The sequence below is a fragment of the Manduca sexta genome, chromosome 4 (genome assembly GCF_014839805.1).
Source record: "Manduca sexta isolate Smith_Timp_Sample1 chromosome 4, JHU_Msex_v1.0, whole genome shotgun sequence".
Classification (NCBI taxonomy): Eukaryota; Metazoa; Arthropoda; class Insecta; order Lepidoptera; family Sphingidae; genus Manduca; species Manduca sexta.
The window spans coordinates 3830710-3843949 of NC_051118.1; positions in this window are offsets into that span (position 1 = coordinate 3830710).

Here is a 13240-nt window from a genome sequence, read left to right on the forward strand (position 1 = left end):
ACTCTCATACCCAATGAATCAAAAATCTTATTTAAAATTTTTCCTATTTATACAAAATACCAATTTAAAAACTTGTGGTCAAGGTGAAGTGCATAAAATGACATCATTTTTCCATAAAATTTTATAAAATGAATAGACATTAAATTCAGTAAATATTAAGTGTAAACTTTCCTTCTATGAATTATTATTATCACTTTAAGAGTTTTTAATTAAAAACTTAAAACAGGTGATTTCGTGAGCCCAAGGTGGCTCTGAAAATTCCCCAGACTTCCAAAATTCATAATCATTAAACGAAGGTACCCCTTAATGGGCGACTTTGCCTAACTCAGCCTTCAAAGTCAGTGAGGTGGATTTTTTTTAACTTTGCCATCAGATTCAAATTTATTGTTTTCTCTTATCATTCCAAAGGTTAATAGTTTTTTAACTAACTAAAAATGACAAAATTTTATTTTTAAAATTTTATTTATAATTTCTTTTAAATTAATTGAAATTAAGTAAATAGAACGAAAATTTTTAAATAATTAATTGTTAATATTTAATTATAAAGTTTTCAAATTGTCGACCTTCATGCTCGATGCAAATTCTACATCGCCTAAAAAATCGTATGAACACTATTCTGTTGTTTTTTTTACTGTTCCTCCTGCTTGTGTCAATTTTGTCCGTAGTTCAGCTACGTTCCTAATGATGTCCTTGAAGTAAACTAATTCTGAATAATATTACTAGAAAAAAAATACAATTGGGTTCAATACGTCGCGGCCACGCTATGAGCCCGCCCTTACCGATCCACTTGTCTCCAATTTGATAGTATCTGGGTCATGCATTTGAGATGGACGTCTGGTTCTTCTGCCCGGTAGGGGTTCTTACTCGTACATGTAACAGTTATGGACCCTCAAAACCAAGCGATGATCAGGGCAGATTTCGGGATGAGGTGCACCTCCATTTTACGAGTAGGTATACATGCTCTCTGTACGATTTGACTGTTTCAGAAGCGTTTCCTCTTGCTTAACCGTAAAAGTAATGCATAAGAGCGTATACTCTTGATGAGAAAGATATAGTTCACCAAATTACGTTGACGACGTTCTCGGATCATCTACACTAGTAATGTTCTGGGACAAGTCAATAATTTATATTTCTTTGTTGATTCCTACATATTATTTCACTTCAACTTTTTGAATCCTGATAATTATAACGTTAAAATGTTTGATATTTGCATTCATGTTTAGTCTATGGTTTATAAAAAAAGAGGAAAGATGGGAGGTTATTTTGCCGTCAATCATGGTCATATGTAATGTGTGGTAGATACTTAGAGTTTCAACCAAAGTTGGCCGTTCCCTCTCTATTAAAGCCATTTCTTCCTTAATATTCAAATAATTTTCTTTAGCAGATTTGAAATAAATTGGCTGATAATAAAACGTTGAAACTGCTTTCGGATTTTCTCATACCATTTCATCACTGTCATCTCTTGTTAGTTTCATTGGAACAAATGAACACAATGAAGATCCTGGAATCACTGTCCAGTTTTTGTTTGTAATTGCTGTGTCGAGATACACCGTGAAATTACTATTTATTGATAAAAATTAAATTGGAGCTTCCAATGTTAGAATTCTTTTAACAGTAACCAACAGTAAATCAGGAAAGTTGGTCAGATTTCTATTTTCACCAGCTTTTTTTGCCAACGCGTAAGCTACGGTGTCAAAGTCATTAACTTCATATCATATTTTCTTTTGGAGAAGACTTAGTTCTGAAAAATCATTTCGCGGATTAAATGCTGCAGTTGATGTCGAGACAGACACTGAATGGGGCGCAGCGAATTCCGTTGATGAAACAGTTGCGATTAGTGTCAACACTTGCTGGTGCATCCTCATGTACTATACTAATAGATGGTGCAAGCTCCTCATTTCTAAAGCAATCATTATTCAATTTTATGTAAGCTAGTCATTTGATTTCCTGATCAGTCGGCGATCTTTTTTAAAAAAATGTGTTGTGTTAACTGGCTTCCAGTTACGTTTTAAGTTGCATGTGAAGTCGAACAAAACATAAAATGTCTTCGCCAGTTAACAAACCCACATTTATATCGATAATTATTCACGATATATATTCAGGAATAGTATTGGTTGTTCACGATAGTAATTTTCCTGTGTATTAGTCACACATATTTGTCGATTTTTTTTTATGGATGGTTGTAATTTTATCTTGTTATCGTAACTGCTTTCCAGGGGAACTAAATTCTACCAAAACATGTAAGAATTATGGTGTCTTTTTCATCAGTTTTATTAAATTAAACGCAAATCTGCTTCCACCCTTTTAAGGGTTCCTCTCTCTCTATCCTTTTTACCCACCTTATTGGGTTTCTAGAAAAATAGATATTTATCTTTTCGAGACTTACATCGAAATTCAAAATAAGCAGCGTCTTAAAAGAAATAAAATATATATTTAGTAAGTGCTCCGCCGTCATTAACATTGCCGCATACATAGATTGCATGAATACATTGCACAGATCGGAGCCTCGAAAGGAATCCCACACCCGATCACAGTGGGTTGCGAGCGCTGCTCTCGTTCGTTCGTTTTCAAAATCCCATATTTGAGGCATTATGGCCCATAAATTTTTATTTGGATTTAAGTCCGGGTACTGGAACGGCCAGTAGACAGTTTTTACTTCGAGATGCTGAAAATGCCAATTTTGACTGCACACGGGGTATTGGATAATTGTCTTAAAAAAAGCAAAACAGGCAATTGTTGCCTTGGACAGCGTGCGCACTGTCGGCAGCGTGACTTCCTCCAGTAAGTTGGCATGTGCCTAGCCATTTGCCCTTCCGTTAATATAAACCAACTCCCCTGACCCATCCACAATCATTTACACCCACATATTAACTACAATGCGACCAGATAGATTAATCGAATCGATATTGTTTGGCTTCTATCTGGTATTATTGACACGCCATATATTTTGACGACGGTGTTCGCTTGATTTGGACGAGTTTTCGTCAGAAAATATGAGGTGGTCAATTTTACGAGCGAACCCGTACCTTGGCCTCTGTTTGTGCCAGTCCCAAAATAACTTTTTTGCCGGTTATACTTATCGGTGATCCACTTGAGCACGATAAACGGACATTCCTTATGGCCTGCCTGCTGCAATCGTATTGTAGCGCATCTGTTGATGTTTTAGTGAAAGGCTCTTAATAATAATAATAATAATATCAGCCCTGTATTATATACTTGCCCACTGCTGAGCACGGGCCTCCTCTACTACTGAGAGGGATTAGGCCTTAGTCCACCACGCTGGCCTAGTGCGGATTGGTAGACTTCACACACCTTCGAAATTCCTATAGAGAACTTCTCGGCTCTTGCTGGTAGGTATTTATCACGTGTGCGACACGCTTAGTCGTTAGGATGCGCATTAGTTTGGTCAGTGACGGAGCCTATAAACAAAATTTTACTCGTTCCTCATGACACAAATTGCGGTTCATTGTTCAGCAATTCAATTGGGTCCATTAGTCACAGCACAAATCAGCGAGCAAGCACAGGAAACGAGCGTTAAACTACGATAAGACTAAGCTAATTTTCGGAGTCCGTAAACAAATAAATTATTGTGAACGAAATGATACCACGCAAATGTGTGCGTGTTGTCAATTAGCAAAACAATTTTTAGTGCAAACAATAAGACTTATCTGTTATTCCTTTTGTACATCTTCGAAACGTTTGTAACTTGTAAGATATGGGCGTATATGTATCTCGGGACATTGTAGATCGTTCAAATAATATTTGTATGAAAGTGTACTAGCGTTAATTTGGCTGATTTGTACATATCCTTGGACACTTCCAATCGCCGAACCCAACGTTGCCTGTCTATATATTTAAAATTAAGCTCGTTCATTTAAAAAATATGAAATATTCATTGGGATTCACATTTATGGCATTTTGTCTTTGAAAGTAAGTTTGACGTTTTTAGTGGGGTAGTCTCGTTTCTGCAAAGGGAAAATTCATCAATATCATTACAAACCTTTGAATTTTAATTATTTGTCATATTAGTAAATTTTTTATTTATTTATGCTTTGTTAATGAAAGGTATACGGGCGCACTAAAATCCCATTAAATATTAAACAATATGATAGCAGTTATGCTATCGCTGTTCTCGTAACCCGACAGAAGTGTGGTCATGTCTCGCGGTTCTGTTCGGACCGAGGGTCTTGGCTTAATCGCCCGGACCGCGAGGGAGAAAACCTCTATAAAAAGTTACCCCGAATCCCAAGCGGCGGCGCACCGTGAAGGGACGCATGGCTGACGGGAAATTCAGTCTCTAGTGCGACCCCCGCCCGAGTACCGGCCGACCCTTTGGCGGGATACGTTAGGCTTACCCAGACATAGGGGGCTCTGTCTGGGCGGACCCGTGGTTCCCCCGTACTCGTGGGATTTATAATGAGTAATGATAAAACTGAATTAAAAGATGTTGTAAAAGTGAATACACTTGCGGAGCCTTCTACCTCGGGTTTAGGAACCAAATCATGCGCTTCTAATATAGGTAGCGGGACAACATTCCGCAACCGTAAAATGGTAAAGGCGAAACGGAGGCTTGTCGGCACTGAAAATCATGAAATTGAAGACTTGAGTCGAAAAGCCAAGTCTCTGTCTATTAACTCCACTATGGAGAAATCAGCGGAGCCAAAAACAGATTCTGAATTACACAAAAAAATTGAGAATGCTGTGAATGCTATTTTCCGCACCGCTGATTCGTCTAAAATGGTCAGTGGCAGTAATTGCCGATTGGCTCTTTTGATCGCAGCGGGCTCAATTATAGATGTAAGTTGCGCATTGAGAAAACGTAGCTCAGAAGAGGGGTCGTCGACAAAAAAGGAAGCCCCTCAGCTCCAAGGTGTCATTCCTAAATTAGAGAACAGCCAAGAATGGCCGGAACTTCCCCGCCCAGGCTGTTCATATTCAAATACACCTACCGTAACTAGAGACGTTACGTGGGACGTTCCGATATATACTTACCCCAAAAAAACATTGAACGTAAGTCATTTTGAGACATCTGACTGGGTTGATCTGCGTATCTGGAAGATTGTATTCAGCGTAACAAAAGATGATGTTGTTACTGCCATCGCTGCAAAAGCAGAATGTCAGCCAGAGCTGATAATATGTAGTGATAATGTTAAATATATTAAACAGGGAATAGTAATGGATAGTGTGTTTGTGACCATGCCGGCCTTTGTAGCTTCAATAGTAGCTCAAGATCGGCATTTGAATGTTTGTGGGTTTATTGTGCCAATTAAGATATTACCTCCAAAACCGATAAGATGTTCAATGTGCATGAAAGCAGGGCACAATCGGTTGAGTTGCACGGAAGGGATAGATTGCAGCAACATGTGTTTCCGGTGCAGTCAATTTGGTCATAAAGCTGTTGAGTGTAGTGCTCCACCGTTCTGTAGGTTGTGTGCAGAGGCTGGTAAATTAACAGACCACCCTGTGGGTGACAGAGCCTGCACCGCTCCTTCTGAAATTAAGTACAACAGGTAAATTTTGGACTTTCATATAAAATTGTGCACTTGAACTTCTGCTTTCGATTGATTAATTGTTCAAAAGCATTTTTAATTATATGGGCAAGATTACAAAAAAAAAAAAACTTATTTTCACCCAATTAGAAATGTTATTTTTTAAATTTGTCTTCTGGATTTAAACATATTTTTAGAACGTTTTTTTCTGCCTTCCAATTTGAATTTAATAAATTAAAAGCATAAAATGTTGACGGCACCAAAAGATTTAGCTTATATTTTTACGAAATTTTACTAATGATTCAAAGCTGTGTAAAGACAGACAGGAAATATGAATCAAAACCCCCCGCGAGTAACTGAATCAAGTCGCCCTCTAACTTCACATTTATATTAGATTTATCAAAAATATTATTTAATATGTAATATATGTTTTTTTAAAGTTTGATATTTGAGTTCTGAATTAAACGGCAATATCGTGAACATCGGTTCAGCACTTTTTATATATATGTAATTTGAAAAAAAATACGAAATATAAATGTTCCAAAACGTTGTATTGAAGGAAAATAAATATTATTAATAAAAAACACAAAAATATGAATCAAAACGAAATAAAATATTCAAATAATATTTTGTTTGTGGTAATGGTATGGTAGCCTTTACCAATTCCTAACGACTACGTCTTCTGGTAAATGGTCACTATTTACTAAATATTGTATTTCTACATTAGTTGTGGACAAAAAGACTTCATCTATTAGCGTATCTTCCTTTGAAAGTCCTGAGGTCGGCTTATATGACCGTAGAAGTGCTTTCTTCTTGTTTATAATTATCTCAGCATTTCTTAAGTTAAGGTATTGTTCTCTGAAATTAAAAAAAAAGGTTTGTTAATTAAATTGTTGGTTAAATTTTTGAGAAATATTTCTTGATATACCTGAAGATATATCCCAGGTTTGGTTCATACGGCGTTTAATAAAAAAATGTTAAGTGATTAATTCATACCAGAAGAATAAATAATAGTGTGCATAAACTATTGACTGAAGTCATAAAAAATAGGACCCAAAAGTATTGAAAATAAACAGTATACAACGTCAACCATGGTATTGTTTTGAGTGACATTTTATCAATAATGTTACGCCTATGGGAGTGTATAAGTAATTAAATTGGTTATTTATTTACTGTGGAATTAGACTCAATGTAGTGTATTTCTCAAGTGACCATGTTCAAGCCATTTTTTTTGTTGCCGTATTGCGTGCGGCTAAAGTTAACACCGAACATAATTTGATGCTTATAATCAATTCCTGCTTTCCTTTCTTCTTTCTGCCTTCCAGCTATTAAAAAAAAAATATATATATATTTGTTTAGGTATTGTTTGTGGTATCCGTAACTGGTTAGTATTTGGGCTCATGCAAAACTGATGTCTATTTTGTCTCTGAATTTGTTCATGTCTTCAGTGTTGTATGAGCGCCCTGCGTGCTTTTGGTACATATTAAGTTGACGTCGTAGTTTTATTTTCTGATCTGTAGTTTAACGTTGGTTTTGGGGAATTTAGGTTTGTTGAAGACTTGGTGTGAATGGGCTGGCGATTTCGCGGCGTCTGCCAGCTTATTCCTTTTCATTCCAACCCATACGATGTTTGTTAGTATGCTGCCTCAGTTGATGAACTTCGTGTATGTTTACCACGAAGGGGTTTGTACTGTTTCGGGTTGCTGATTTCGTTTATGACACTTCTTAACTCGGTGTGTGTTGACATTTTTTATCGATTCATATTTCCTGGTAGTTAGGGGTTAGTTCTGTCTGGAATATGAAGCAGCTTCCGTGTAGCTAGCTAGTAAGTTTTTAAGTTATTGTTTTGGTGACGTGTAGTCTGACAATTGCAGCTCCGATATTTTTGTCTTGTTTGCTTCCATCTGTGATATGTTTGTTTTTGCTCCTCTTCTTCGGTTCATATTTTGTTTATTTTTATTAACCTTAAATGTAATTTATTAGAGATAAAAATGAATACCCCCAACATTTGTGTGGGCATATCTTTGAACATTAATAAGGCTTTCTGCCTACATTTTAGTGGGTTCTGCTTGCATTTTAGAGGCTTCTGCTAGCACGCGAAAAGCTTCTGTCATAATACTAGTAGCTTTGGCCGAGGTTTCTGCTTGTATGCAAGAAGCTTCTCGGTCACAACTCTTCCAGCGTTGGCAAGTCTGACCTCAGCTTCAACTTTGCACTTCTCCAACTCTTTAACCCATTCAGGATCAATCATCGACTGGGTTTCTATATCAAAGGTTTAATAATTATTTAACCGTTTGTAGGGCAAGATACTATATTTTTAAATTACATTGTAGTAAAGTTTATGTAAAGAAATAACAATTCTCTGTAGGAATTTTGGGGGTATGTGAAGTCTACTGATACGTACTAGGCCAGCGTGGTGGACTAAGGCCTAATCCCTCTCAGTAATACAGGAGGTCCGTGCACAGCATAGAAACAGTATAATACAGGGCTGATATTATTCTAATTTAGTATTATAAGATTCCCTCAGCTCCTCCGATACTTATAATGAAGCCGGCAGATCATTTTGAAGAAATTCCAAATAACTTTGCCTAGTTAGATTCTCCGGTAACCCAAATGGGCTAATTATTTATCAATTTAATGTCCAATAATTTATTTTAATTGTTACTGTCATCTGCTTTTACGCATAAGATGAGGATTTTGTAGTTGTCAACTACTCCTTTGAGTATCGATCGATCGTTTAGCATCCACAAAATTTCATTGAAAAATGGCAGGTCTTCCATCGATGCCAGCATTTGTCGGCAAAAACTCAATCTTGTATTATAATCTCTTGGTTGGAGATTTTGTATGCGCGCGACATGGTAATGGTGGAAACTATTCTTTTTTAAAACATTGTGCGCGGTCTATTTCGCGGTCTCTTTAATATTGGTCACTTATGTAATTTTTTATACCCCAAAATATTTAGGCTTTGTTTAAAAAATATTTTGCTAATTTAAAAATAAAAGGTTTTGTTTTTTTTCTAGATGCATAGTCAACTATTGACTATCTTTCTATTAGCATAGTCAGCGTATAATAATAAAAAAAAAACACCGACGAATTTCCTCCAATTCTGGTCGTAGCGTACAAGAAAGTAAAATTAGACAATTTACGACTTTTTAAAAAACAATACATATCTTAGGTATGTATTACTTATGATATATTTTATTTCGTATTTTGTTCTGGACAGCTGTATGTTGTATTATAGACATTCAAGGTTATATAAATTAACCCTTAAGTGCTACAGATTTATACGAAAACATCCGGTCATACCTTATATCATATTGCATTCTAATTATGTATGACCAAAAAGCTTTAATAAGAGCTGTTTTATGTATATTACAAGTGTTCCAAGTAGTGTCAATATAATATACCCTTTTTAAATCACTTATTGAATCAGAATAAACATTAACATTGCAAATAGGTGGCATCGTCTAGTCAATAATATAAATACTCAGCTAGACCATATAAATAAGATTATTGGAATGATAATATAACTCATCTACATTAGAACTATATTCTCTTAAACGAATAATTCTTTAAATGACTGAAAAATAGTGCTTTTGTACAATGAGGAGAATCACTAACTTTTTATTACGACAGAGTGCGCATTATCGAATGTACCTTGGCTTGACAAAACAAACGTCAAATCGTATGGAAATATATAAACAATTTATATTTGTGCTTCTTAATATATATACTTTTGTTGAAAATGGCTCAATGCAGTGCATTGAATTGTAAAAACACGGGAGTACATTTATTTCCAAAGGAAAGTAAACGTAAAAAGCAACGGGAATCTGCGTTACTTATAAAAAATTTCAAAGCTAGTAGCTCAGCACGATTATGAGCTGTGCATTTTACAGAAAAAGATTATTACGGGAAAAGCAATTATACAGGTGAGTCACTATAGAAGTTCTACGTGATTTACCTATTTTTATTAATTTAGAACTATGTTCTCTTAAACGAATAATTATTAAAATGACTGAAAACCTGGACCTGAATAACTGGACACCCTGTATAAGTTAAGCCTTAAGTGTTCTAGATTTATATGAAAACATTCGGCAATACGTTACATCTTATTGCATTCTAATTATGTATTACCAAAAAGCTTTAATAAGAGCTGTTTTGTGAATATTACAATTGTTCCAAGTAGTATCAATTTACTTGTTTAAATCACCTATTAAATCAGAATAAACATTAACACTGCAAGTAGATGGCACAGCGCCGGCTCAACGAAACTTGGCGCCCTAGGCAAAACATTGGAACGACGCCCATAAAAAACACAACAAAAAAAATACTAGGTACACCGATTAAAGAGTGACAAAACAAAACTCCGCAGAAACAAAACTGCGAATTCTGTACTTTTGAATAACCCGGAAATAGCATATTCAAAGATCAAAAAACATTTTTACTAGGTACTGGCATGGGTTCAGGTAATTAAAGCAAAGCAGATTATAAGTGTATTTTTTAATCAAATAATTAGAGCATAGTCTTATGACACGATTCTGTTGCTAGGCTGTAGACATTAATTTATGAAAAATGAATTTTTCTTGCCTTCATTCTTGCAAATGTAGAAACCATTTCTTTTAAATCAATTGTTTCAGCAATTTCTTGCTCTATAGATAGAGTCGATAACCCCACAAGCCTTTCTTGAGTCATTGTGGACCGTAGATATGTTTTAATCAGTTTAAGTTTAGAAAAACTGCGCTCTCCACTGGCCACAGACACGGGAAGTGTGAGCAATACCCTTATTGCTGTTACTAAATTAGGTACGCTATCTAGAAGCCCATTTGCACAAATATAATTTAAAACGTCTTGTGGCGCAGTGTTATTTGGTACTCTTCTTGCAATAGCTTGTAATTCACTGCATAACTCAGTTGCATCAACATCCTTAGAGTTTCCATCACTAAGAGATTCTTCCAACTTTATGCAGTGTTCCAGAACAACTTTGGAAGTTTTATTTTGCATCTCATGAACGTTGTAGAGAAATCCAAACACATGACTAATATTTTTTAGCTGATTAAATCTCTCATCAACTGAATTTACTGCGGTATCTAGCACAGCAAAATAAAAATTTATTTTGAACTGGTCTTTCGCATCACATATTGGCTCATCTTCCGCTTCATAGCTTAACTGTCTTTTCTTTTTTCTTAGGCGCACTGGCTTCGTTTCTGATGCGAATGATGCTTCAATATTCATTTCTTCTGATATTTGTTTAGCTTCTACTAGCATTTTTTCTAATCCCAAATCACTTCTGCAGCTTTCAAGAAATGTTTTCGTTTTTAGAAGAGCATTTGTAAAGGTTAGATTCCTGGGATTGAAGAACTTTGCTAGTCAAATTAATTTCGAACAAAATATTATACCACACGACAAATGAAGCAACAAACTTAAAATCCGCAATTTTTTTAGCAATAGACTGAGCCTCAATTCGAGTTTGATTTCCAGATGCACCAATCAGAGTATGATCTTCATAAATGTCCACAAGTGCATCATGCACATCAGCTAATTGGTAACGTAATGGACGCAATGCATCAATCCTACTTTCCCATCTTGTATCGCTCAATGGTTTCAGTGTCAAACTAGGCACATGACGCAATAGGACTTCCCAACGATGGGTTGAGGCAGAGAAATATACATATATTTTTTCGACCAAGTTGAAAAAGGATGTCGCTGCCAGACAACATTTTGCAGCATCATTCACAACAAGATTTAGCGTGTGTGAACTGCAGGGGTACAAAAAAAAAGCACGTGGATTTATATCTAAAATCCTTTTTGAACACCACTGTGCTTACCTTTCATGTTACTTCCGTTGTCATACCCTTGCCCACGTAAATTTTCTAATGAGAGAGACATCTCATTTAACTGATCAAGAATTTTTTCAGTTAAGCCAGCACCGGTGGTGTCTGCAAGAGGGACAAATCCTAAAAAATATTCTTTGATTTCACATTTACGTTCATCAGTAATCAATTTGACAATTCGAACGATGATGGTCATTTGTTCAACATGACTAACGTCAGGTGTACAATCTAGAATTATTGAATAATATTTAGCTGAGTTAATATACGCCAGTATTTTCTCCTGGACAGCTTTAGCCAAAACACTGATCAGTTCATTTTGGATATTTTTTCCGAGGTAATGAACATGAATATCTTTGTTACTCGCTTTTCTAAGATGTTCATTCATTATAGGATCAAATAAAGCTAGATATTCAACCATTTTCAAAAAAATCCATTGCCAGGAGTAAATAGTTCATCATGCGTTCCACGAAAAGGTAAGTTTTGGCTTCCTAGAACTCTCACTAAAGCAATCAACCTTTCGAGAACCTGTTGCCAGTATTTTTCCTCGTCCCTTATCAAACGTAAATTTTCCTCATCGATTGTTTTATTAGTCCTCAACCGAAGCTCTAACTCTTTCCACTGTTGGTAGTTTGCTAAATGGCTACTACTTTTCTCGTGATTTGATAATATATATGAAATATTCTTCCAGTCATTCGCACCTTTGTTGCATAGAGCGGATTTTTCATCTGTAGAAAATAGCTTACAACAGAAACAGAACACAGAATCCTTTGAAGCTGAATATTGCAGCCATGAACGAGGCACACGTTCACCATTGACTAGTTTTCTCTTATAATACACTGTAGAAAACTTTCTTCGCTGGTTATCTAATGGGAACTCGATATTTTTCACTTGATCTGGCCCGTGTTTGACGAGGATTTGCCGCAGATGATCAGTAGAGACATCCCATGTTGCAGGGTCACTGAAGTTTAAAATGAGACAACTTTCTGTGGGAGGATTATTAGTGTCTTCTCCCATATCATCATTTGTACTTTTGCATGGTTGTGGTTGTTTGGTTATTTCACGCTGTTGTGGAGTATTTTATTTTGCTGAAAATAAAGCGGGACCTTCTGTAGTACAGCTTCCTGTGGTGGGATTGGTTATGTCTTCTTTCATATCATCATTTGTATTGCTGCCTGATGGTTGCGGTTCTTGAAGATTTGGACGAAGATACTTCTTGAACGAGTCTGCTTGCTTTGCTAACGATAATTGTTTCTCTAATTTTCTCTTACGAAATTGTGCTCCAGACATTTTTTTTTTGTCATCTGCCATGTCTCAAGAAATGACTGGAACAGAAAAAAAAAGACATTTGTGTAATATCAGTTTCAACAATTATCCGTTATACCGGATACATCTAGGCGCCATGAGCGCAAAGGCCGAGGTGTCCCGCCTACGCGTTATTCACCGTAGCGCGTATCCGAAATGCGCCGGCCATAACCAATCTGTGATTGGCTGAGAGATTGACGTAAGAGTAATGGAGAGTTTTGAAGTACCTACAGTTATGTTACTTGTGTTAAGCGAAAAATAAAAAATTTTACCGTGATACAAAAGCGCATTTAATTAAAAAACCCACCCCGACTACACCGTCCGTTTCATTTAAGCACTGCACTTTTTGGAAGTGGTACGTGTGATAACGTGTGTAACCCATCTAAGTAGGTTCAATTTAAACTCTCTCCACTCAAGATGTAGGATCTAAAGATTTCATAATACTCGCTAAGCGAATACATCTTTCAGATGTCATTACACTCGAAAAATGCATGCCTACTGTATGGACATTAGACATAAATTATATTAATAAAAACTTAATTATTATTCTAAATAAAATAATACCTTCACGAATTACTTACTTGTAGCCTGTAGGTGATTGCAATTATTATTATTCAC